Here is a 24,040-nt window from a genome sequence, read left to right on the forward strand (position 1 = left end):
GAATTATTTTCCTGTAGCTTTCATCTTTTAATCAACTTCTTACCACTCCCTTTCCATACTTATTGGGACAAGCAAGATGAGAACAGTGCCATCCAAATCCCCCTGGAGAAGAGTTAACATGACTTTTACACAACCAGTAAAGAAAAATCCCTCAAAAGAATATTCTTCCTTAATTATTTCTATTAAAACTTGCATTAGAAAATTAGCTAGTGTGATTCAGAAGGATAAGGAAAAAAAAGTATACTAATTAGAAAATTAGAAATAAATCTGTCTCCTTTTGCAGTTGTTATGTTTGTCTACATAGAAAATATCAATGATACTACAAAAACATTGTAAGACCAAGTTACTATTGGGAAAAATCAAAAGTCAAAAGATTTAATAATGTAATAAATTTTATATTTATATCCTAGCACACTGCTATTATTTCAAATTTATTAAATGGAAAATCAAAATAAAACAGAACACTTGCAATAGTAGCAAAATATCATTAGGTATAAATTTAACAAAAATTACAAAATTTGTAGGATAGCAAATGGGAATATATCAAATTAAAAAGCCTCTACACAGCAAAGGAAATAGGCAGAAGAGGAAAGAGACGACCCATGGAATGAGAAAAAATTTTAACAACCGCACCTTGAACAGCAGATTAATATCCAAAATATGTAAATAACTAAAAAAATTAGATGCCCCCAAAATAAAAGACACAATAAAAAAATGGGCAGCTGAAATCAATAGGCACTTCACACAAGAAGACATATAAATGGTCAGTAAATAAATACATGAAGAAATGTTCAACTTTCGCTGGCCATTAGAGAAATGCAAATTAAAACAGCATTAAGATTTCATCTTACTCCAGAAAGGATGAATGGCTACCATCAAGACATCAAGTAATGGCAAAGTGCTCCAGTTAAAAAGAAACCTTCCTACAATGCTGGTAGGGATATGAACTGGTACAGCATTATAGAAATCAGTAGGGAGACCAATAATGGTGTCTTCCTAAATGAATTAAAGACAACATATTACAATAATATAATGATACCAATGTTTATGGTAGAACAGTTCATAATAGCTAATTCTTGGCAGTGGCCTGTATGTCTACCAACAGATGAATGGATAAAGGAAATGGGATATCTGTACCTAAAGGAATACTACCTGGCTATAAGCAAAGATATAAATTTGAGACATTGTAGGAAATGGATGCACCTTGAAACCATAATGTCAAGTGAAATATTTCAGACATACAGTTTGAATATCATTTGGCTTCTTTTATATTAGGAATCCAAAGTACAAAAAAGAGCAAAATAAAAGATCATTACATGGAAATAGAGATAGAACATTTGTAAATGCATAATGTTCTGCTATTTAAAGAAATGAAAAAAATCAGACACCCCCCATAGTCAAAGACCCAATCCAAAAATGAGCATCTGAGAAGAACACACACTTCTCAGATAAAGAAATGCAAATAACAAATGAATATATGAGAAAATATTCAACGTCACTGGTCAGTTGAGAGATGAAAATTAAAACAACACTGAGATTCCACCTCACCCAAGAAAGGATGGATATCATCAAGAAACCAACCAATAACAAATGCTGAATGGGCTATGGGGAAAAAGGACCATTTTTTTCAACTGTTGTTGGGAGTGTAGACTGGTGAAACCACTGTGAAAATCAGTGTGGGGATTCCTAAAAAAACTAGGATTAGAGGTCCCATTCAACCTAGCTATTCCCCTTCTGGATATTTTCCCAGAAGAATTAAAAACATCATACCATAGCAATATGTGTACCAATATAATTTGTCACAGCTAAACCTTAGAAACCATACAAATGTCCACCAATTGAGGAATGTGTACCAAAGATGTGGTATTTTTATACAATAGAGTTCTATTCAGCTACAAAGAAGGATAAACTCAAGACATTTATAGGGAAATGGATGCAACTTGAGACCATACTCTTAAGTGAAATAAATCAGTCTTGCACGTGTAAACATCATATTGTCTCCCTAGAATAAGAAACTGAAAGAGTAAATAAGATCCAAAATGTACAATAGATATTGTGAAATGGAAAGAAACTTTTCAAAAGGAAAGAGAAACTGGGATGAGCAAAAGGAGAAAAGAAGGAAGGGAAAAGGGAAAATAAATAAATAAATAAATGTTAATATATACACAAGATAGTTAAGACTGTTATACAACTAATTGCTATTAGTTCTTGAAAAGAAAGTCTTGGGCTTAAATTGTTTGATTAATATTTCATGCCTATATGTTGTAATATGAGCAACTACTTTGAAGATACCAATACACAATGTACTAACAGCTGTTACTCTCTTACAACCATGTTTTGAAATTTTGCACCATTGTTTTTGTTTTCTGCTTTAAAATAAAATTTTTGAAAAGGCGTGTATGGACTGCTTCCCTGCAATGAAGTACTTAGCGTTTCCCAAGTCCGCTGGCCTACCGACGCTGTTGGCCCTTACTTGCTGTCGGGCACGGTCTGGAGTAACTGGGGCAGCCACGAGAATCGCGATGTGTGCAGAGTCAGTAGCAAGAAAGAGAATTGAGAAAGATTTAAGTATGGACATTGAAAGATAAAATCTCTTAAATATCAAATAGTAAATGGACACCATGAACATTATTAATATAATCTTGTGGTGGCTAGAGGTGTGGGGCATGCATAAAGCTTTCTTGTGCCCCATCCCAGGCAAAGAAATATAGTCACTGTAAAGTAATCAAAGCAAACAGTCTGCTCCTATGGGAGGAGCAGGTGAAACGCTGGAATGTGTGCTGGTATCAACCAATTTTCTGAAATATGCATGCGGAGGAAAATTCTGTTCTGCACAAACCACACGCATACACCTCTCCCCACTAGGTACAAGGCAAGGATTGTTTGTGAAGATGGAAGGCCAGGAGCACTAAAAACATTTCACAGCCCACATGAAGGTCTGCCTAAGACAAGACAATGAGAGCAGAAAACACTTGCAGCTACCACAGCCTCTAGCTCAATAAGGAGAAACAACTCCCAATGGTGAGAATATGGAGAGACGCTGTGTGGGAAGAACAGGAAGCTGGAGTTAGAAGAAAACACTAAGAAGAAACTGTGCTACTCAGGCCACCAGACTCAGTGGTTGCAGCAGTTTACCTCTGGAGGTCACTGATTTATGTTCTTGGTTTTATTTATTTATTTATTTATTTGCCGGTACCGGGAATCAAACTCAAGACCTTGCGCTTGCCAGGCAGGCGCTGTGCCGCTGAGCTAAATCCCCAGCCCTAATCACCGAGCTATGTGTGTGCCTAAAGGAACTGCACAAGCTCCCAAACCAACACTGATCTCCACTACTGACTGCGCTGCCTTCACCCCAATGCTGAAAGCTTGGTAGAGAAGAGGCATGCCTATCTCTGAGTGCAACTAGTATACATGGTGGCTTTCTGATGTGTGTACTTCAAGACACTAAGCTGCATGTCCTGGAATTTCTTTTATTTGTTTTTAAAAATATGTTTCTGTCTTGGTTGAGCCTTGAGAGAGACTTACAGAAGATCTGACGGCTGGAAGAGAAGGACACACACAGCCGTCTTCATCTCTTGTCTTATTTCATGAGACAGAGCCCAAATCTGTGAGATTTCTCCTTCCTCTCATGCTCCTTCAACTTCTCTGCATCCACACCAAATGTGCACCTTCGTCTCTGACAGAGAGCATCAGACTCCAGAGGCAGTAAACCCTGATATGAGCTTTACAGTATTCTTGGAGGATGGCACCTCATGCTTGTGAGTAGCAGAATGGTGATGATGTCCCAACTTTACATCCATAATCCTTTCCTGACCATCGTCCCTGGGAAAATGTCTCTATTCTCTGCTTAGCAAGTTCCCAAAATTGCACAGATGCAGTTCCTTTTACAGAAGCTTCCTTCAGTTCACTGTGACAATCCAGCTTTGCAGAGTTTACCTAGCTGATGCTGACTACCCATTTCTAAACATTAAGCCATGAAAAACAAAAGTTCCTAAACAGAGGGGAAAGTATAGCTGTGGCCACATAATTGTTCACAATCAACCCTCATCCCATCACTGTGCACATTTCTCCAGGTTTTAGTCTGTTAATTATCACATGTTCTTTTTTGGATACATGGATATCAATTATCCTTCCTAAACAAGGAAGCGTAGCTAAGACTTTTGATATCAGTGACACATGACAAAATTCATTTCTATCATTATGTCAGCTTCATCCAAACGCCTGCCCTACAAAAAGGTGTCAATCCTGACCCTTTTGATTGTTGAACTGGTTAAAGTACCATGAAAGCAAAATTACACAGCCACAAATCTAATCATAGGGATGTACTTTTCAGAATGGATAGGAGTTTCATTAAACAAATTTCAAGCCTCTCCAACAGAGTAAATGAGCTACTGATGTAGAACAAGCAAAGGAAATAACAAAGAAAGAGTAATGCTAAAAACTCAGTGACACTGTGAAAGACTCTTAGCTACTCAGATAGCCAAGACTGTGATTAGCTCACATTTTTCTTCTTGCATTTCTTCGCATTTCCTAGGAACACTGGTGAAGTTTCCTTTCTTCTTCACATTAAGCGTTAAGTGGGTCATTTGCATGAGTGTCCTTGGTACAGCGAGACACAGAGCCCTAGGATTCCTACAGGTAAGAAAGCTCAGTAATGGCAAAACTGTCAAAAGTCTTGACAGTTACCACCTGCAGAATCAAGTCTGAATGTTCAGATTCCCAGGGTTAACGCACCATCCTCTTCAGTTCAATTACCGAAATGTATTTTAAAGGTTTTCAATTTTCCTGAAGTGTATTTTATATTACCAGACCTTCCTTCTTTCCTCTGCTCTGACATTTAGCATCTTCATGAACTTTGCATGGTTGATTCACCTTCTTAAATCTCAGTTCCTTTCTCTTTACAGCAGGTGAACAACTTTACTAGCTACTGCACTGATTTACGATAAAACTTCAGAAAGATAATAAATTTTGAAAGCAGGTCATAGACATTTCAAGATGAGTAAATAGTAAGGACTGCAGAGTCCTAGAAGAATTCTGTGGGGTTCTGAGGGACAGAACTGAGAAACAGCAAGGACATAGAGAGCAAGATGTTTGTTGTTGCTGTAATTGAACTGCAGAGCATGGCATGCCTGAGGGGCATGGTGGACTTTAACAGCTTCTCCCCAGACTGAAATTATATACCCATCCATACACACGACAGGAGAAGGGACTTTTGGTTTCTGCTGGGAGAAATCCCCAGGGGCTTACTTCATGAAATACTCGAAATGCATAATAGGAAGTCAACAAAAGCTAGAGCCAAAAGGAGGCTGTAGTACCAACTTTCACCAGATTGAACAGTTACAAGAAGGAAAGCTATAAGCTTTCTTCGCAATATTTCCAACAAGATGGAAGTTTCTATTCTTCAACCAACCTAAAAATGTACATAAAGAATAAAATGTCTTAATCTATGACACTTGTATTTTAGACTGTGGGTATCACTGTAGTTTTGTAACCCAACCATGATGGATTGTCAATCAACACACACACACACACACACACACACACACTCACACACACACACTCAAATGTCTTATTTAGAGACTGTAATTAAATTTTGATTGAAAAATGAACTCGTGAAATCATACACATGTGATCTAAAAGAAGTATGCACAGTTCTTCTTTCTAGGAATCAATTTTGCTCAGGAATTTATGATTTAATAGGAAGAATTTTACTTTCATTATCAAAGTGATAACAAGAAATAAGTAGAATAAGAGCAGCAGAAGTAAAATGATGAGCTTGGTATTTTAAAATGTGCATTTTATTTGTAATTGATATGTAATACTTCTCAATTTTTTTAAAATCTTTTTTTGACAGGTTCTAGCTATGTAGTTCAAGCTGGCCTTAAGTTCACTTGGTAGCCCAGGCTGGTCTCAAACTTGCAACAATCCTCCTCCCTCAGTCTCCTGAGTGCTGGGGTTACAGGTGTGCATCGCCAAGCCTAGGAATACTTCTAAATATTTATGGGATAGAGTATTACCTTACCATACCTGGATTGTGTAAAGATCAAATCGGAGTATTTAACAAAAGTATTTACCACTGCTTTACAAAATCCTCTTTTATCAATATTATGAAATGAATAACACTAGTGTTATTTAGTACAGTTATTACTGTGCAGCAGGGCCCCACAGTCATCTTCTTATGTAACCCTAATTTTGCACTCGCTGATGTGTCTCTCCATATTCTTTATCTTCTCTCCCTACTCCATTCTCTGTACTAGAGGAACACAGAGAAGTTCTTCACAACATTGGTGTAACAAGGATTTCATAAGACTTCAAATCATGGGGAAGAAAAGCAAAAACAAACAACTAGGAGTATATCAAAATAAAAAGTCTTTGCACAACAAAGAAAACAATAAACACAGTGAGGAAGCAACCTTCAGAAATGAGACAAAATACTGGCAAACTATGCATCTGAGAAAGGATTAATATCTAGAATCTATAAAGAACTGAAATAATCCAACAGCAAAAATTCCAATTTAAGAAATAGGCAAAGGATCTCAGTCCATTTGTCAAAAAGAGCTGAGCCAATGGCCAACAGTTCTATGAAAAGAGTACTTGACATTTCCAATCATCAGAAATAGAATTCAAGATCAGAGTGAGACATCACTGCATCCTGGTGAGAGCATATTCTTGAAAAGACAAAAGGAAGCGAATGTTGATGTGGATGTTACGAAAAGGGGAGCTCATACTTTGTTTTTTTTTAACATTTTTTATTTATTTTAAAAACTAAAAGAAGGAAAACATATTTCCATTTAAGAATAGTACAAACAAAACAGAGTTACAGACAAGGTTGTTGGAAATGAACAGTGGTTGTTGTATTATGTACTGATATCTTCAAAGTGGTTTCTCAGGAAAACAAATAGAGACATGCAAGACTGATCAAACAAGTAATCATTAACTGTTACTTTCTGTAGAGCAACAGAAGACAGTAGTACAACTATGTTAGCTATCCTGTATATACATACTCACATAATTTCTCCTTCTTTCCCTTCTCTTTTCCAACACCCCAGTTGCCCTTCACTTTTGAGCATTTTCCTTTCATTTCACAATATCCATCATAGCTCCTAGTTTTTATTCATTCTTTCAGGTCTTACGCTAGTGAGACAATATTATGCTTACACATGCATGTCTGATTTATTTCACTTATGAGTATGGTCTCTAGTTGTGACCATTTACCTATAAAAGCCTCAAGTTTATCTTTCTTCATAGCTGAGTAATATTCCATTATATAAAAGTACCACAATTTTTTTTATCCAGTCCTCAATGGATGGACATTTGGGTTGCTTCCACAATTTAGCAGTTACAAATTGTGCTGCTATAAACATGCGTGCACATATTTCACAGTGATATGACCTTTTCAGATCTTCTGGGAAAATACCCAGAAGGGGAATAGCTGGGTTGAATGGGACCTCTAGACCTGGTTTGCTGAGGATTCTCCAAACAGATTTCCAGAGTGGATCCACCAGTCTACATTCCCAGCAGCAGTGGAGAAGAGTTCCTATTTCTCCACAGCCTTGTCAGCAGTTGTTATTGGTTGCTTTCTTGATGATAGTCATTTTTACTGGGGTGAGATGAAATCGAAATGTTGTTTTAATTTGCATTTTTCAAATGACTAATGATGTTGAACATTTTCTCATGTATTTACTTGCCATTTGTATTTCTTTACCTGAGAAGTGTGTATTCATCTCAGCTGCCCATTTTTGGATTGGGTCTTTCAATTTGGGGGGGAGCTGATGTTTTTTAATTCTTTATATGTTCTAGATAGAAGCCCTTTGTCTGAGGGATAGTCAGCTAAAATTTTTTCCCAATTTGTGGGTTTTCTTTTTACTCTGCTGGTGATTTCTTTACATGTGCAGAAACTTTCCAGTATGATGAGATCCCAGTTGTTGATTCCTTGAAGTGTTTCACATGTAGTTTGTTTTTTGTTCATGAACTCTCTCCCTACCCATATGTCTTCAAGGTTTTTACCTACTTTCTCTTCCAATAGATTTAGTGTTTCTGTTTTAATATTGAGATCCATGATCCATTTTGACTTGAGTTTGGTGCATGGTGACAGACTTGGGTCTATATTTGTTGCTGAGAAGGTAAATCAGTGTTGCTGTTTTAGAGCACAGGTCAGAAGTTCCCCCAAAACTTAAAATCACAACTACTCAATGATCCAGGCATTGTTTCACTCAGAATATCCCAAAGTATAAGAAATCTGTATGTTGAAGAGATATCTATATTCACAAATAAGGTACTCATGTACATACAACAAATATCCTCCCTAATAATGATCCTTCTGAATGGTGACCTCTAAAAGGATGGGAAATGATCCCAAAATGAGTGTTCTGAGTAAAATCTAGGTACTAATACACAAGCTAGTAAGAGATCACATGTGTGCTACGCTGTATTTTAGAATAATGCCCTTCCTCCATTTCTGGTCCACCATATTTTTTGGGACTTTTACTAGTCCATTGTCAAGAGACAAGGTCTGTTTCTCCTTGTGTTGAACCAGGCTGGGCCTTGGGACTGTTTCAACAAATAGAATGTGTATCTGAGGAGAGCAAGCAGGAAAACCACATAAAGTTTAAAGAAAAGGGTCCAGTCCCAGTTATGCTTGTCTCTGATTTGAGTTTAAGTGTAAAATGAGGCTACTGGTGGGCAATTGTGCATGAACGTCAACAGATTCCAGCCCAGACACTGTCCAATAGCCACAGCCCAAGAGAATCTAAGCAAAAATTATCTACTAACCTAGTCAAGGCCCAGAACCACCAGTGATCATAAGTGTGTCTGTTTTGAGCCATTACATTTTGTGATGGTATGCTACATAGCAAAAAATCTTCATGAGTGATAAAAGAATAATGCCATTCATAAATCATAAACATCGAACAAGAAGATTTGAAGGTTGGAAGTGAAAAGCATTAGAAAGGTCCCTTGAAAACACTATCAGCATGAGGAAACTGGCAGTGGAATCTTCAAGAGCCTGAACAATGACATTACAGGCCCCAGGAAATGCACTCTGGCCCTGCAGTGACAAAAAATTTAAAAGGCTGTTATGCGTGCTGACATGGAAAATAGAAAAAAAAAATCTATTAACAAAGGTTACCCAGATAAGGCGACTTTCAACAGACTTGAAAATGCTAATTATCTTCCCATGCGTAGTAAAATACAAAAGAAGAGAAAGAAGCTGATGAGATAATTGCTAAATACAAAGGTGCCAGGATTTTTATGAACCTGAAATAAAAATGATTCATGTTCTGATTATCTTATTCCCGTGTTAATATTGATAAAAGGACTCTTGGCAAACAGAAAATTCAAGATATCATGAAGAAAAATGGCTCAAATATGGCATGTGAGAAGATTATGACTGAATGAGGTGAGATGGTGTGCATTTACAATCCCAGTATTTTGGGGTGCTAAGGTAGAAGGATCACAAGTTCAAATTCCAACAGGGATATTTAGCGAGACTGTTTCAAAATAAAATAATAGGGGCTAGGTATGTGACTCAGTGGCAGAGGACCTGTGGATTTGATGCATAATACCAAAAAATAATGATAAAGATAAATGACTGTATAATCTGCCTTCACTTCAGAAAGATTAAAGCAGGTAGCACACACACACATAGTATCTCGACAGTATATCTTGCAAATCTTTGCTCCTAAACAATAGAAGTAAGAATCCTAAAGATTTTTTTTTATAGCAACCTTACAGAAAAAGACAAAAATCTTATTTCAAAATGATTTGGGATGTGACTTTTTTCCTAATGGAGAGAACCACAAAAGAAATATATTGGTAAAATACCGCCCACTAAGACAAAAATGAAAAAAGTGAACAAAATCAAAATAGACGTATGCTTCCTAGAATTACTGGCTGAACCGGTCTCTGCTTCAAAAATGTATTATTTCCTATGGAAAAGAAAAAATAGAAACAGGAACTTGGAATCCAGGTCTATCTGTATGTATTTCTTATGATTTTGAGAAGACCGCATCCTCAGCAATTTTTGCACAGAGTATAATGCTCCACTTGAGGTATGCTGCTTCTGGCTTTAATTGTATCATTACAGTTTTTTGCCTTCTTAGCTGTCAATCACTGAGGAAGGTGTATTGAAATTTTCAGTGATATTGGTGGATCTATGATTTCCTCTTCAGGTTTATATTTTCTTTTAGGTACTTCGTTTAGTGAAATACATACTAAGAGCTATAAGTTCTTATTGCAGAGCTGCCTTTAATATCATTGCATGATCACTGTAATTCTTGTTTACTCTGAAGTACAGACTGAACAGTGTTACATTAGTATAGTTTCCACAGGTTTGGTTGAGTCATTGTTAGACTCATGTGTTTGCTTACATAATTTTCTATTTAATCTAAGCTTTTATATTTACCTTACATTGGTTATACTATTAAAATTATTGGGATATTTTTCAGTAGATATAAAAAAAGTTTTTTTTTTAAAGGAGTACTCCAAAATCACATCAAAGGAGAAGCACTGAGATGTAATCAGGGAAATGACTTCTGGGACCACCTATTTCTCTCTATTTTGATTGAAATGGTATGTATTTGCAGGTGTGAGCAGCATTCTGTTAGTTCATAGTTCTTTAGGTCACTTAAGTGATTTAAAGAAATGTACTGGAAGCATACCATTCACATAAAAACATTGTCTGCCTCATGAGATCTATGATTTCAGTATGATTCTGATGGTAGAAAGAAATGAAATGTCTTTTCAAGGGATTGGCTTCAGATTTTTAATAGAAGAAATGTGAACTGCTTTAACCAGGGACAAGTTGTGGGATGCTATATTTTGCAAAGTAGCCATGGCCATGTATTTGTTATCATGCTGTCTTCCTTTTACTCCATGATCAATATAGAAGTTCTATTTCTCCTTGTGAAACTGAATGGAGCTTTATGGCCAACTCCATAAATAAAATGTGGCATAAATGGTATGGTTTGCCCTTCAAGACAAGGTAGTCAAGGAGAGTATGGTTTTGACTCAATGTTCTCTCTTTAGGGATACAGGACATTTGGGCCTCTAAGATATTATGGAAGAAATCTGGCTCTCTTAAGAATAACATTCCAGGAGGACATGGGAAATACAACAAAGCGACACCAGACATTAACAATCCCAGCTTTGCAAGGCCCACACCCTAAATTTTCCCTTCCTTGGCCTCAGACATATAAATAAATGATACTTCAGTGATTCCAGACCTGTCTTCAAATCATGTGAATGGAGGATGATAAAAGAATATTATCTGGCTGAATAGTAATAAAATATTGATGTTTACTAAGGAATAAAGGCTGTGCTGGCTGCTATTCAAGCATAAGTAACTGGAATATATAGAATTAAAGCATTAATATCCCTATTGCAAAATGGAATGAAGAACTATGTAACCATACATACTTTATTAAATTAAATATGCAAGACTAAATTCCTATAGTAACATCTAAAAGCTTCAAGATAAAGTGTACATGAAGAAAAGCAAGGGATAATATGTACAAGATTCAAGATAATAGTTACTGTTAGGGAAAATTATTATCACAGATCTACCAAAGCCATAGTTACAATCTGCCAAAGGTAGATGCTTTTGAAAGTTGAAAGGGGATATGGTTTTAAGAAATAGGGTAGAACTTATCATAAAAACTTCTACAAATTTTGAATCCTCAATATTCATTATATTACTGTGAAAATACTGTGGACAGGAAATATTAACTTTAAAAGGAGTGATTAAAAATTAATGAATATGAAAGTAAAAGAGTAATTTCCAATAAAATATAATGAATATGGGTGCTAGGCTAACAATGCTTAAGACTTGAAGAAAACAAGATTGTTCTTGATAGAAAGGATATATTTATGACTGGGTCATTTATCTGTACAGTACAAACATATAGTACACTTTACTCTCAACTTAGTTTAATTTCAGAGTTTTGAGTTTCAAAAGGCTAAAATTCTAAAAAGTTATTAATAGTTTATCTCCTGGGCTAGAGTTTAGCTCAGTGGTAAATCACCTGCCTATCAGACAAGAGACCTGGAGTTTAATATTCTACACTGAAAAGAAATATTATATGATATCTTAGCAAAGTTAATACAAGTATGTAGTCTACTTCCAAATAAATTAAACCTGTATAGTAAGTGACTATCAAAACATGGCAATGCAATTGGAAATTTTAGGATGTTTTGGATTTTTCACTAATCATTTTCTTTAGGTAACTATTAATGAATTGCTTGCTTTATTTCTGGCCTTTCTTTTGATAAAGGCATGTCTTACTTTGGCCCTTGAGTGTCATTTAAAGATGAGCACACCTTTCACACACAATTAATATCTTGGATTAGAACAAAGTGTGCACAAGAGACCATGGTTAAATTGCTATGGAAAACAATGTATCTCTCACTTCTTTCTCTACAAAATAAAAACACCATCTGCTTTCTATTCTTTATTTCATTGATCCTGCATGGTACATTAAGCAAGATTCTGATGTTGGACATAGCCGGTATTCCTGATATAAACCACACTTGTCCTGGTTACAGACAGCCGAAGAGGCTGTTGGTAAACAGAAGGAAGAGACCACTACCCTAGGCGTGTGTGCATTCTTCAGAAACTGTAAAAGCCAAGTAAGTGGAATTTCCTTAGAGACTTCAAAAAAGGACCTTAATTTGACTCACTGAGACCCTTCCTGGACTTCTGACATGCAAAACTGGCAAATAATAATTTTATGATATGTTTTAGCTGGTACATTTGGGCCATTTCATTACAGAAATAATAGAAAACTGAGATAGTGTTCATAACTGAGATATTCTCCAACAAGGACAATGATATAAAAATATAATACCTCTCAGTAGGGGGAAAAGGATAAAATGTCCCAAAGTGCAGATTTTTTCATGGCATTTCAAATAGGCTCTCACACGGAAATGGATCATGGTCTTTATGCATGGTTACTTCAGAAAGTGCCAGAGTGAATGAGCACATTATAGCATATTCCTTTCTATTTTCCACTTGTGTTCATTTGACATAAATTTGTATCCTCAGGATGAAAAAGAATTGCATTCCAGCTTATCCTCAGCAATTTATGAAGCACTATGAGCATAGGTATGCTAAAGGAGATGATTTCATAAGGCCTACTAAGCATTTCTAGCATCTTGGTTGTTACAAGAGAACATTATTAAAGACAATTAGAAAACAGGAGTACCAATTTTAAGGGAGACATATATTTGCAGTAAGTCTATTTCTGTGAGATGAATTTTGTGGGGCATAAAGTGAGTCTCAATTGTTTGTGTTCTTATTTACAAACATGACAGGGCTTTGTGCACTAGGGATTCAGGACACGAAGATGAGTCTGATAAAATGCTGACTCTGAAATAAATCCTTGTCTGTATGTACTGTCTTTCTTGATGTGTACCATTTCCACACAGTAATTTAGTACAACGCTCCATAGTCCTTTGGCAGGATGAACATAATGGAGTTATCCACTTCAGTCTCATTTTTAAAAAAATAATCATGAGTTTATGCACTACATATATGAATAACATGAATCTATCCCACACCTATGCACACACATGCAAACATGAGCACTACCCTTGTGGAGAGGACTTACTACATCCTCTTATGTGCATCAGTCACAGCATGACATTATTATTGCTCTGGTTCTATTTTGCAAATTTGCCCATATTTTCAATCCTTTTATATTTTACATTATTATTATAAAAATATATTTGTTTGATCTTCCTAGTAACCATTTATAAATAAAATGGAAAAGCGATACACACTGAAGTCCAGCTTTGTTCCTGCGACTGACCACACCATTTCTGAGGCCACTTGAGATAGTAAAGAGAATGGAAGCCCTGAGAAGCAGCGACTGAAACACTGGGTGTGTGGTGTGTAAAAGGTTTTTAAGTATTCTCGGTGGGCCTGAACCAACCAGGAGGCAGAAGAGGAAGAGAAGGGTGAAGCGGAAGGAGGGATGGAGGGGGAGGAGAGAGGAGGGAGAGGAGAGGGAGGTGCAAGAGGATCAGAAGGAGGAGGAGGGAAAAGAAGAGGAAGAGGAAAAGGAGGAGCCGCAGAAGAACCTGAGGCAGCAGCAGGACCAATAGAAAGAATTTAATTTAAAACTGAACAAGTTACAGTGCCACGTTGACCTAGACAATGAAACAAAACCAAACACTAGAGAACAACAGGCGCAGCATAAGTGAGACATGTATATACGCGAGAGCTTGTTGGGCTCCCGCCTCTGCCCCAAAGCACGGAGTTAACACAACAGGTTTACCTGTGAGGTTACTCTTATTAACTTCCAAGAAATGCTGCTCCTGACCATCGACAAAGCTGTGCTTTTCCATGAGGAGCTGTCTTGGCTTCCTCCTGCACCTGGTTAGGTGAGAGCTGTTGTGTCTATGTCATCCAAGTTCCTTCCTTCAGGAGCAATCCCACCGCAGCACCTTCCCTTTATCTGTGCTCAGTGAGGACAACAAAGCTGGACTTCAGTGTGTATCTTCTTCCAATATTATTTATAAGTCACTACTAAGAAGACAAACAAATATGTTTTTATAATAATATAAAATACAAAAGGGGTGAAAATCTGGGCAAATTGCAAAATAGAGCCAGGGTGATAATAAGGTCTGTGCTGTGATTGATACATATGAGTGGACATAGCAAAACTCCTCTCCACATGGATCCCTCTCAATTGCATGTGTGTACATGGCTGTGTGATAGATTGAGATATTTATATATGCACTGCATAAGCTCATGATTTTTTATAAAATGAGACGAAAGTGAGTAACTCCATTATGTTCATGCTGCAAAGAAGTCATGGAACATTCTACTCAACTGTTTTGAGCAAAGACAGAACAAAACCAAACAGAACACAAAACACTAAAGGACAGCAGGAGTAACAGAAGTGACACCTGTATATATATGAGCATTTGTTTGGCTCCTGCTTCTGGAGTCTGGGCAGCCACAGAGTGTAAACTATACTGAGAACTAAAACCCTGGAGAGTATGAGTGGCTGAAATTGACCTGATAAGGGGTTGATCTAGTTTTGGCATTGAGTCTGTATGCAATGCACATGCCTATGTATCTGTCCTGGTGAAGTGCCGCTAAATACATGTGCAGTGGGAGTTTAAAGAAAAGAATGAGCCACTTCTCTTCAACAAGAGCAATGTTTTCAAAACCCAACTTTGGAGGGAGAAACCTTTTCAAGTTTCCACAGAATGTTCATTATACAAGTACAGCTCTCAACACTTCCTGTGAGATACTGCTCTACTTATTAAATGGTTTATTAAGCTGAAGCAAAGAAATGACTTTATATACAAATAAAAAGGAAACTGGCAATGTAAATACTTCTTAAGAGAATTTGAAATGAACAGACCTTAATTTTTCCAAATTGATATTTTGGATTGTACTTGCCAGCCATCAGTCTCAGAAGATGCAACAGTAATATCAAATTCACAGCCGAGATGTTAATTTTAGCATCATAATTTTCACAAAGGAAAAGAAATGTAGTCGTCCCTCACAGAACATTTCTTCTTTCTGTGAATAAATTTTAAGTATTGAAAAATGAATAAAAATCATGAGAAAAGGTCTTAATCCAAACATTTATATGCAAATGATTTCTTCATATCCCTGCATGAAAATAAATTTGTTATACCGGCTCTAGGTTTACATCAGACTTTGGAAATGAAAAGATGAATACTTAAAGAAAGTATCATAGGCTCTTTAGAGTATAAGCCATAGCAGGGCCTCTCCAGAGAAAATAGTGCTGTGGGTCTTGGATCCTTCCCTCCCACACATTCCTCTCACCCAGCAGGGCACAAAAAAGTGTGGACACAGATAGAGTTTTTCAAACCTCCAAGAGTCAATTAAAATGAGTGGAATGGATTTACACGGTCTGTCACAGAATATCATCTGAAGCGTTCCAAATTTTTGAAAAAGCATTTTGCACAGAAATATGTATAATAAGCTTTTCAAACAAGAATGTTTTGAGGATGTACATGCGTGCTGAAGACACGAATGGAAGACTTTGTAGCATGCTGAACAGGTGACTATCTCAGCAGGACCACCTACAGAGCTAAGTTGATACACTTTTCTTGTTTCAGATATTTACAGTGGAAAATGAAATGTTATAAAATAAATACATAGTTTTAAAAGGAAAGAGTGTTCCATGCTGTCACAGTGATAATTTAAAACTAAAGATTTACTTGTGTTCTTGTTAAATTTGAGTAAAACTCAAATAATCCTAGTAGCAATACACTTATCTCTCGGTGAGAAATGTTATGTAAATTGTCTGTCTGGTTGTCACCTGCCAGATCCTCAGCGTTTTTGGATACCAGTGCTTAAAATCTAGTCCAGGCCTATTTTACCTAAGAGATAATGATTTTAACGCTGAAGAAAATTCTTAAAATCAATCAGAGTCGCTTTTCTCATGGAAAATGATGTCAATAAGCCTTGTATGAACAACAAGGGCAGTTGCATGTTTCACAGTCACAAACCTTCTTAGAAAAATCTTTTCCTTTGCAATGTATTAATAAGAGACCTTTACAAATGAGATAGGTCAGTAGTAACATATTATATATTTTTGATTAACAGAACATGTTAAAATCAAAGCTAGAATATGTATACAATTGTTTTTAATGATTTTACTTTATAGTACCTTGGTCATTAGATTACAGATTCAAGCCACATACATCAGACAAACTCAGAGAAAGTGTGAGCACAGGAATGTCAGATATTCAAAAAGGAAATATTTTACTGGTTCCACAGACAGAATGTTCATATTGTGTACTTGGAATCATATCTGTTAATTTACTTACTAATTTATAAATAGCTCCCTTCAGCCCAAGTGTAAATTATTGTCTCAGCAAAAGTAATATAAATTAAGATAGGAATTTTGTGACTAAACATTCTGCTAATTTTGATAAAAACCTTCTGATACAAAACAAATGAGCTGATATTTATTCACTAAGTGAATGATTCATTTCTAACTATCCAACAGATATGATACATATATTTGGTGTTAATTACTAAGTTTAATTGCAATGGGTGTCCAAATGCTAACAATTGCTCTTTTTACTTCTGTTTCTAATATCTAATCTTGTGCCTAACATGTGATGGATGATAAAATACTTTTCATTCTGTGTTCAACTAAATTTATTTGAATTAAATAAATATGTTAGAATTGCATTCAGCCTGTTATCATAAAATACCACACTTCAAATAACTTCTGAACAACAGAAATTCATCCCATACTGTTATGGAGGATGAGGACTCAAAACTCAAGTAGCTGGCAGATTCCAAGTGTTGTGAGGACCAAGTTTCTGAGGCCTCACAGGGCAGAAAGGGTAAGGCACATCTCCGTTGCCTCTTTAATGAAGACAGTGATTCCAAACCCCTCCTGTCCTTGTGCATCGTCTTAAATTAATAATTAGGTTTCAACATATGAATATTTAAGGTACCAAATATTGAAAACAAAACCATTACTCATACTTAGTATCTCAAAATTTGAAGAACCAATAATAAATTTAATAGACAAGTGAAGAGTCCTAAAGAATCATATCTGAACAGATCTCAGAAAATCAGGCTAGGGTTCTGATGGAGAATTATGTACCTGGCCATTCCTTCACTCTTGATTTTCACCAAATATCAGTCACTCTGTTAGTAAAGCTTCTGCCTATTTCTCCTTAGCCTCAGAAGTTAGACAGTTCATGAAATCCTTGTGCTTGGAACCACAGAAGTCTGAAGTGACCAAGGTAATGTGATTTCTGTCTGTTCCTTTCTGCTTTTGCTCAGGGATTCTTCTTATGGCCATTGAATCTTTGAATTTCTGCAGAATGTCCAAGCAGAGCCGAATCCAATGTTCAAATTCAAGTTGCCAAGCTCTACTGATTATAATTATATTTCAGAAAATTTATGCATGATAGTTAGGGCTTGACAGATGAAGGAAGAAATTGACAACTTTTTCATCAACACACACAAAAAGTGTGAGGACAGAAAATAATGAGATGGTATTCCCTGCTTCACCTGACAGACTCATTTGGAGACACAATAGAAAAGGACTCTCACATCTGAAAACTGAAGAAGATGAGCGAAGGAAGTGTTTCTTGAGCCTCACCATAGATGCTAGCACTGCAGGGCAGCTGTAACACTCCGAGTGACAGTTACCCTTCTCACACAACCTGCACTCATTGTTACAGCTTGATGATAGCCGAGAGTGGGGATATGTGAGCAGAATTATTTTTGGTTTGTGTGACTCAATCATCCTGGATCCTGCTATTCACAAAGGAAACCCTCAAGGATTTCAGTGTAATGCAGAGGCTGAGGACTTCTCTGAGAGATGAGGGTTATGTGTTAGTGTATTCTCAACTTACAGATGAGCCAGAGATGGAGATGAGGGACATCTGTGTTTCCTACACCTTTCTGCTTCCTCCACAGACCATGTATAGCCTGGGTTTTAACTCATCAGTCATGCTGTGTGCAGATCCTTCTCATGTTTCTTCATGCTGATTTTGAACAAAAATATCCCTGGAGAAAAATAAAGTTTAGAGGGATTATTAAAAAAACAAGATAAGTCAATTTTATTGCTCAGTTACTTTGAATTATGGATTCTTTATACACAGGGCTTTGTACTATGGAGATCATATAATCAAGTGTCCTTGGCATCTGCGGAAGTTAATACAGGTACTTAGAGGATTTCAAAAGCTAGTCATTTTGTAAAATTCTGAGAGTGCCATATATCTCAGGCTGATAGAATCCAACGACTAAAAGGGAAATAACCACGATAAACTGAAGAATGGGCTCCCTGACTATTCAGCCATTCCATTTCCCTTTCTGGTATACAGAAATTATATTTTCCCAAATGAAACTATATGGGATTTAAAAATCAGGTAAAGTGATGAGCATAAAGTTATTTTGAGAATGGAAACAAAGATTATGATTTTAAACATGTGACTCAGGCATATTTTTTAAGAAATACTGAAAAGGCTGTTTTCAGTCATGTAACATAACAGGAGAAAAGAGACCTTTGTCTCTGTGGGCAGAAATTTTAATCCAAAGAGAGGAAAAGTTTAAACAGTGACATTTGAGCTATTAAATTGGAATTGTGATTGTTTCAAAAAGTGGAGATGCTTAGTGCTGTGGATTACAGTAGGGAGATTTGATTGCTCTGTGAAAGAGGGGTAAGGAAGCGGTAGAAATGCAGTGCTGGGGCTACAATACAAAGACAGGGTTGCTCATGATGGACTCAAGTGCGGAGAGTGTCAGTGACAGCAGATTGGAATGTGGAAAGCTGTGGACGTAACCAAGGCAGTTGTCAGAAAGGACACTGACTGTAGAATCATCTTTTGACCACTGACTGAGAGTGTGGGAATTGGTGCTGTCAAGGAGGATTACACAGAACAATATCCATTCAGTCTTTTAAGTTCCCTGGGTGAATTTTGTGGCCTTGAATGCACCTGTAACCTTTTCCTTGGCTAACTTAATTTTATTCACAGCAGTAGTACAAACAGTAAAATACTCTAAGGAAGGAAAATGACAGTGAAATTACTCACATACGAATTTTCTAAGAACCATGTAAGCAACGAGGCATACTGCACTTCAAACATTTGAGGATATTTCCACTTTCTTTTTCTAAGCATTCTTCCTCAGCTCTGAAAACGTGCAAGGAAGATGAGACAGGTGAACATCAGGTCTGGTCACAGACGGCATCTGTTTGGTTCTGTGATCACCTCCTCTGCCTTAGTAGGAAGGTCCCAAGGGAGGTCATTCTCAGTATTACTAAATACACAGTTTGGAGCACATCTGTTTGATAGTGAAACCCAGCGAGTCCACAGGAGAAGCTTAAGTTTCACCCCTTATTTCTGCATTTTCCACCATCTTTGGTGTTAACTTCAGTCCCAACCACATGAGAGCAAAGATTTCCTTGTTTTCACTCTTAGCCCCCAGGATAAGAATGGCAAAAAACAGTGCTCAATGGACATTTATGGAAAAAAAAATCTAATTCGCTTGGATATATTGTTTACATAAGAGACATGTGAATCTGACTTGTGGAGAAATAAGAACCTTATTGTTGTCATTCTTTTAAATATATTACATAAAAATGAACATAGATACATAGTACAACATTGTAACCCTGCATTGTACTTGGGTCCAAAAACTTTGTCTAAGAAAAAAACTAGCTGATTCTCTCTTACCTGCTTGCTTAATTTTCTTACATTTCTGGGTTTAACAAACTTTTTAATATTGTAATTTTTTGTAGATGTTTGAGATGAGATACAGCTACACTTTTTCACATATATCCATGACCTCCTTAGGTTTTAGTTGATGTTCTTACTATTTTAGAATCTTACATAATCATCCTAAAATGCATAAGTCACATATATAGAGCAGCTAAGAGACTTTTCTCTTATTTGAACATCTCACATTTTCTTGCAGTTGATAGAACTTGCCTACCTTATCTCTTAATCCAACCAAAGTTGCCTTTGGAGATTTTCTCCTAGGATATCCATAGTTGATTTATTTTGTTTTACATGGTAATATTTGTTCTGGGTTATTTCACTTATTTTAATACAAACAATTGTTACTTTTTACATGAAAGGAGTGTGAATAGTTTTCTCCACATGGAAACAATGATTATAAAAGGATGATATGCCCCATGAATTAAGTATTTTTTAACTGAAGAGCTAACAAACTATCTAGTTACATTTGGCCCTCAAACGATGAACTTGGGAGTTAATAAGTCATTAAACAACATATTCAAAGCTGAAAAGATTAAAAATTTCGACAAAAAGAAAGTTCTCAGGGCCAATTAAGGAAGCACTAATACTTACAGGCTAATGTACACCAGTGACACTGCTGGACTCTAGGAAGCCGGAAGACATCCTAATAACCCCAGTCACAGCAGGTACTTCAAGCAACCTCTTCCCAGTTTCCCACTGGTGAATAAAGATAATATTCTGTTAATTCTAAATCAGAAAACTTTCTGCAAGTTGTTTTACTTACAATGCCAACTTTTCAAAACTGGCCATAGTTAAATGGACAATAAACTTGGTAGCGATCACTTTAAGAAAAAAGAAGGAGCTGGGTGTGGTGGTGCATGCCTGTAATCCCAGTCCTAAGAAGGCTGAGGCAGGAGGATCACTGTGATTTCAAGGCCAGCCTGGACAATATAGTGAGTTCAAGGCCAGCCTGATCTGCATAAAGAATCCTGTCTCAGAAAACAAAACAAATAAACAAAAAAAAAAAAAATACCCAAAGTGAACATCAAAGAGAGAGAGAAAGAGAGACAAAGCTCAAAATGTCACTTTCTACAGAGATCCACAGAGATCTTGATATTATTCAGAATAAAGAAAAACAGAAATATTTGCTCAGACTAGAATCTATACTCAAACTACATGTATGGTGATGACAAGATTATGCTATTGCATAGGCAGTACATTTTGCTGTGTTTCTCTATTGTTTATGTAATACTAACAATGGTAAACAGCGCAGTACACCTAGTATTTGGAACAGTACTTGCATCGTTACCGAGTCAGGCATGGCATCGCACTTCTCCTCACACCACTGGTTCCCCTTGCACCTCTGGGCTTCTTCCTCCAGTGAAGGCATTTTTGATATAGAAGGTCTTGCAAATGTGCTCAGGAGGTTTCTCCATAATCCTACTAGCAATAGTCTTGATGTAGCATCAAGGAAATCTTTGAAGTCCAGGAAGTTTTTTCCCAGAATAACTTCAAAAAGACTTCTTTGTCAACTTGCAGGAGTTTTTGATCCCAAACAGGCATAGCATCTGTTGACTTTCTTGGCTCTCCTCTTCCTGAGGAAGAGGAGGGTCCTCCCTGCAGTGGGTGCACCGCAGAATGACCTCTGTAAGCACTGCTGCACTGATATTTGGTGGAGGAACTGGATCATCATCAGCTTCTCAGTCATCTATTCTCGAGCCTCCAACACAGCCTTAGGTGTCACAGATCGTTTGGCAATTTCAACACCAACTTCAAATATCTCTCCATCAGAACTGTGCAGCACAGGTGCTTTGTCCTAGAGGACAGTGGTTCCGAGGCAGACGAGAGCAGGCAGAGATTTGTACAGAGAACAGAAAGGCAGGTGAAGAAGCCACTACCACATAGTAAGATTTTAAGCCCTACAATAAAGGCTTTTTCCTTGTAAATATGAACTTCACATTTCTTTCAGTCCAGGGGAAAGGTACTGAGGGATGAGAAATGTGCTTATCACACAGTTTACATATCCCCTTTTCTCTGTAAAGACCTGATCCTGAACAGGAAAACAGATAAGCAACTAATAAGCACCTTCTGTAACTATAGCAATCCATTAGGTCACTATGTTAAAGACACGAAGAGAATGTCAGAGAGGGACAGGCCTGACAGATTGGCTAGCTCAAATGCAGAAAATGAGACACAAAAATCAGACTTAATACAAAGTTTTGTATTTAATTAATTATAAAAAGGCAAAATAACAATCCTGATATCCAATACAAATTCCTTTGCATCTGTACTGTCTCCTTGGGAAGTCCAGCCTTAAAACTCTTACTAAACTTGTGCAATGAAATGAAAATTTGGCAACAAGAGTAATGAACATGCAAAGAATATTCAGATTGGCTGATCAGAGAGGCACAGAATATAGTTAGATCCAAATAAAATCCAAATTAGTGTGGACGTTTCTCTACACTTTAAATGTTCTGTTTATGGCCAGATAATCTTCCATCATTGCAGTTATGAATATGTCAATATAAAAAGACATTACTCTCAGTTCCTGTAATTATGTGTAGTTCATAAGAGTTTAGCACTGATAAAATAGGATATCAGGTGTAATAGACTTTTTGTTTATTAGATATTTCAGGAGAATAAATTTAAAGTTTTCATGATTAGTTTTAAAAATTGAGTTCTGAAATTATAACTTAGTTTTATTCAGGGTAATGGTTAAGAAAATGGATATCTTAAAACAATAATTTAAACAAAAAATGAAACTGAAAATGACCCAATTAACATTCAATGTATTAAGTAAATAGGCTATTATTTTAGTGAATCCAGGATTATATGAGAAAAAAGATAAAATAAATTAATCACATAGATATATTTCTTGTTAGTTTCCTAGCTACTTTGGGTATAATATTGTGCTTACATTTCTTGTACATGATTTTCTTTATTAGTTTATACAAATTTTATTATTTAAATAACCTCTAAAGTATGCTTCAGTTAGTCAAGATGACAATATTTGACTAACAGAAATATATCTATATTGGCCTAATGCCCATTCTGTGTGAAGTTGTTAAGAGAGAGAAAGAAACATCATTTTAAGATTTTTCATTTTCAACTGAGCTCTTTCACTACAGATAAAGGAAAAACGTGTTAAGAATATAGTAATTGTCAATGTTTTTACCATAATCTCACAATCAGCTGTATCTCCAACAGATGAATTGGGTTGCCTTTTATTGTTGTGGAAAAGAGTTCCAGGTAACCTAAATGATGCCATTGATAAAATGTTTAACAATTGAAAAATCTGAGAACTAGGTACAAAAAGAGAATAGTTAATAGAAGCATACTGTAAAAGATACAATAAATAATTTGTAATGCAATTAAATTAAAATCTAATAATTTCTAATACAAATAAATAGTTGCAATACAATTAAATACATAAAGGTTCACTTTCCATACTAGACAAATTATCTGAGATACCTGAGTTTTATTCGTAGGGATAAGCTCCCCTGATTCAGTGACACGGCAGCAGAAGGACAAACACACAAATTCCCCAGCTAAAGTGTATCCTTCATCCTTTCAACTTTAGTTTTTTATCTTAGTTTTTTTTTTTTAATTTGTCTTTTTGAGACAGGGTCTCACTATGCAGATCAGGCTGCCCTTGAGCTCGCCGTGTAGCCCAGGCTGGTCTTGAACTCGCAAGGATCCTCCTGCTTCAGCCTCCCGAGTGCTGGGATTACAGGCATGCGCCACCACACCCAGCTAGTTTTTTGTCTTTTTAAATTTATTTTAAAGAGAATAGAAAATGGGAAACAAACAAACAAAAGAAAAGAAAAAA

General features: G+C 36.4%; 1 pseudogene; it reads right to left on the reverse strand.

Annotated features, from left to right (window-relative positions):
* The window catches only part of LOC102007760, a 112,469-nt pseudogene that overhangs the window by 59,607 nt on the left and 28,822 nt on the right, over window positions 1–24,040 (reverse strand).

The sequence above is a fragment of the Chinchilla lanigera genome, unplaced genomic scaffold (assembly GCF_000276665.1).
Source record: "Chinchilla lanigera isolate Chin_1 unplaced genomic scaffold, ChiLan1.0 scaffold00075, whole genome shotgun sequence".
In the NCBI taxonomy this organism is placed as follows: Eukaryota; Metazoa; Chordata; class Mammalia; order Rodentia; family Chinchillidae; genus Chinchilla; species Chinchilla lanigera.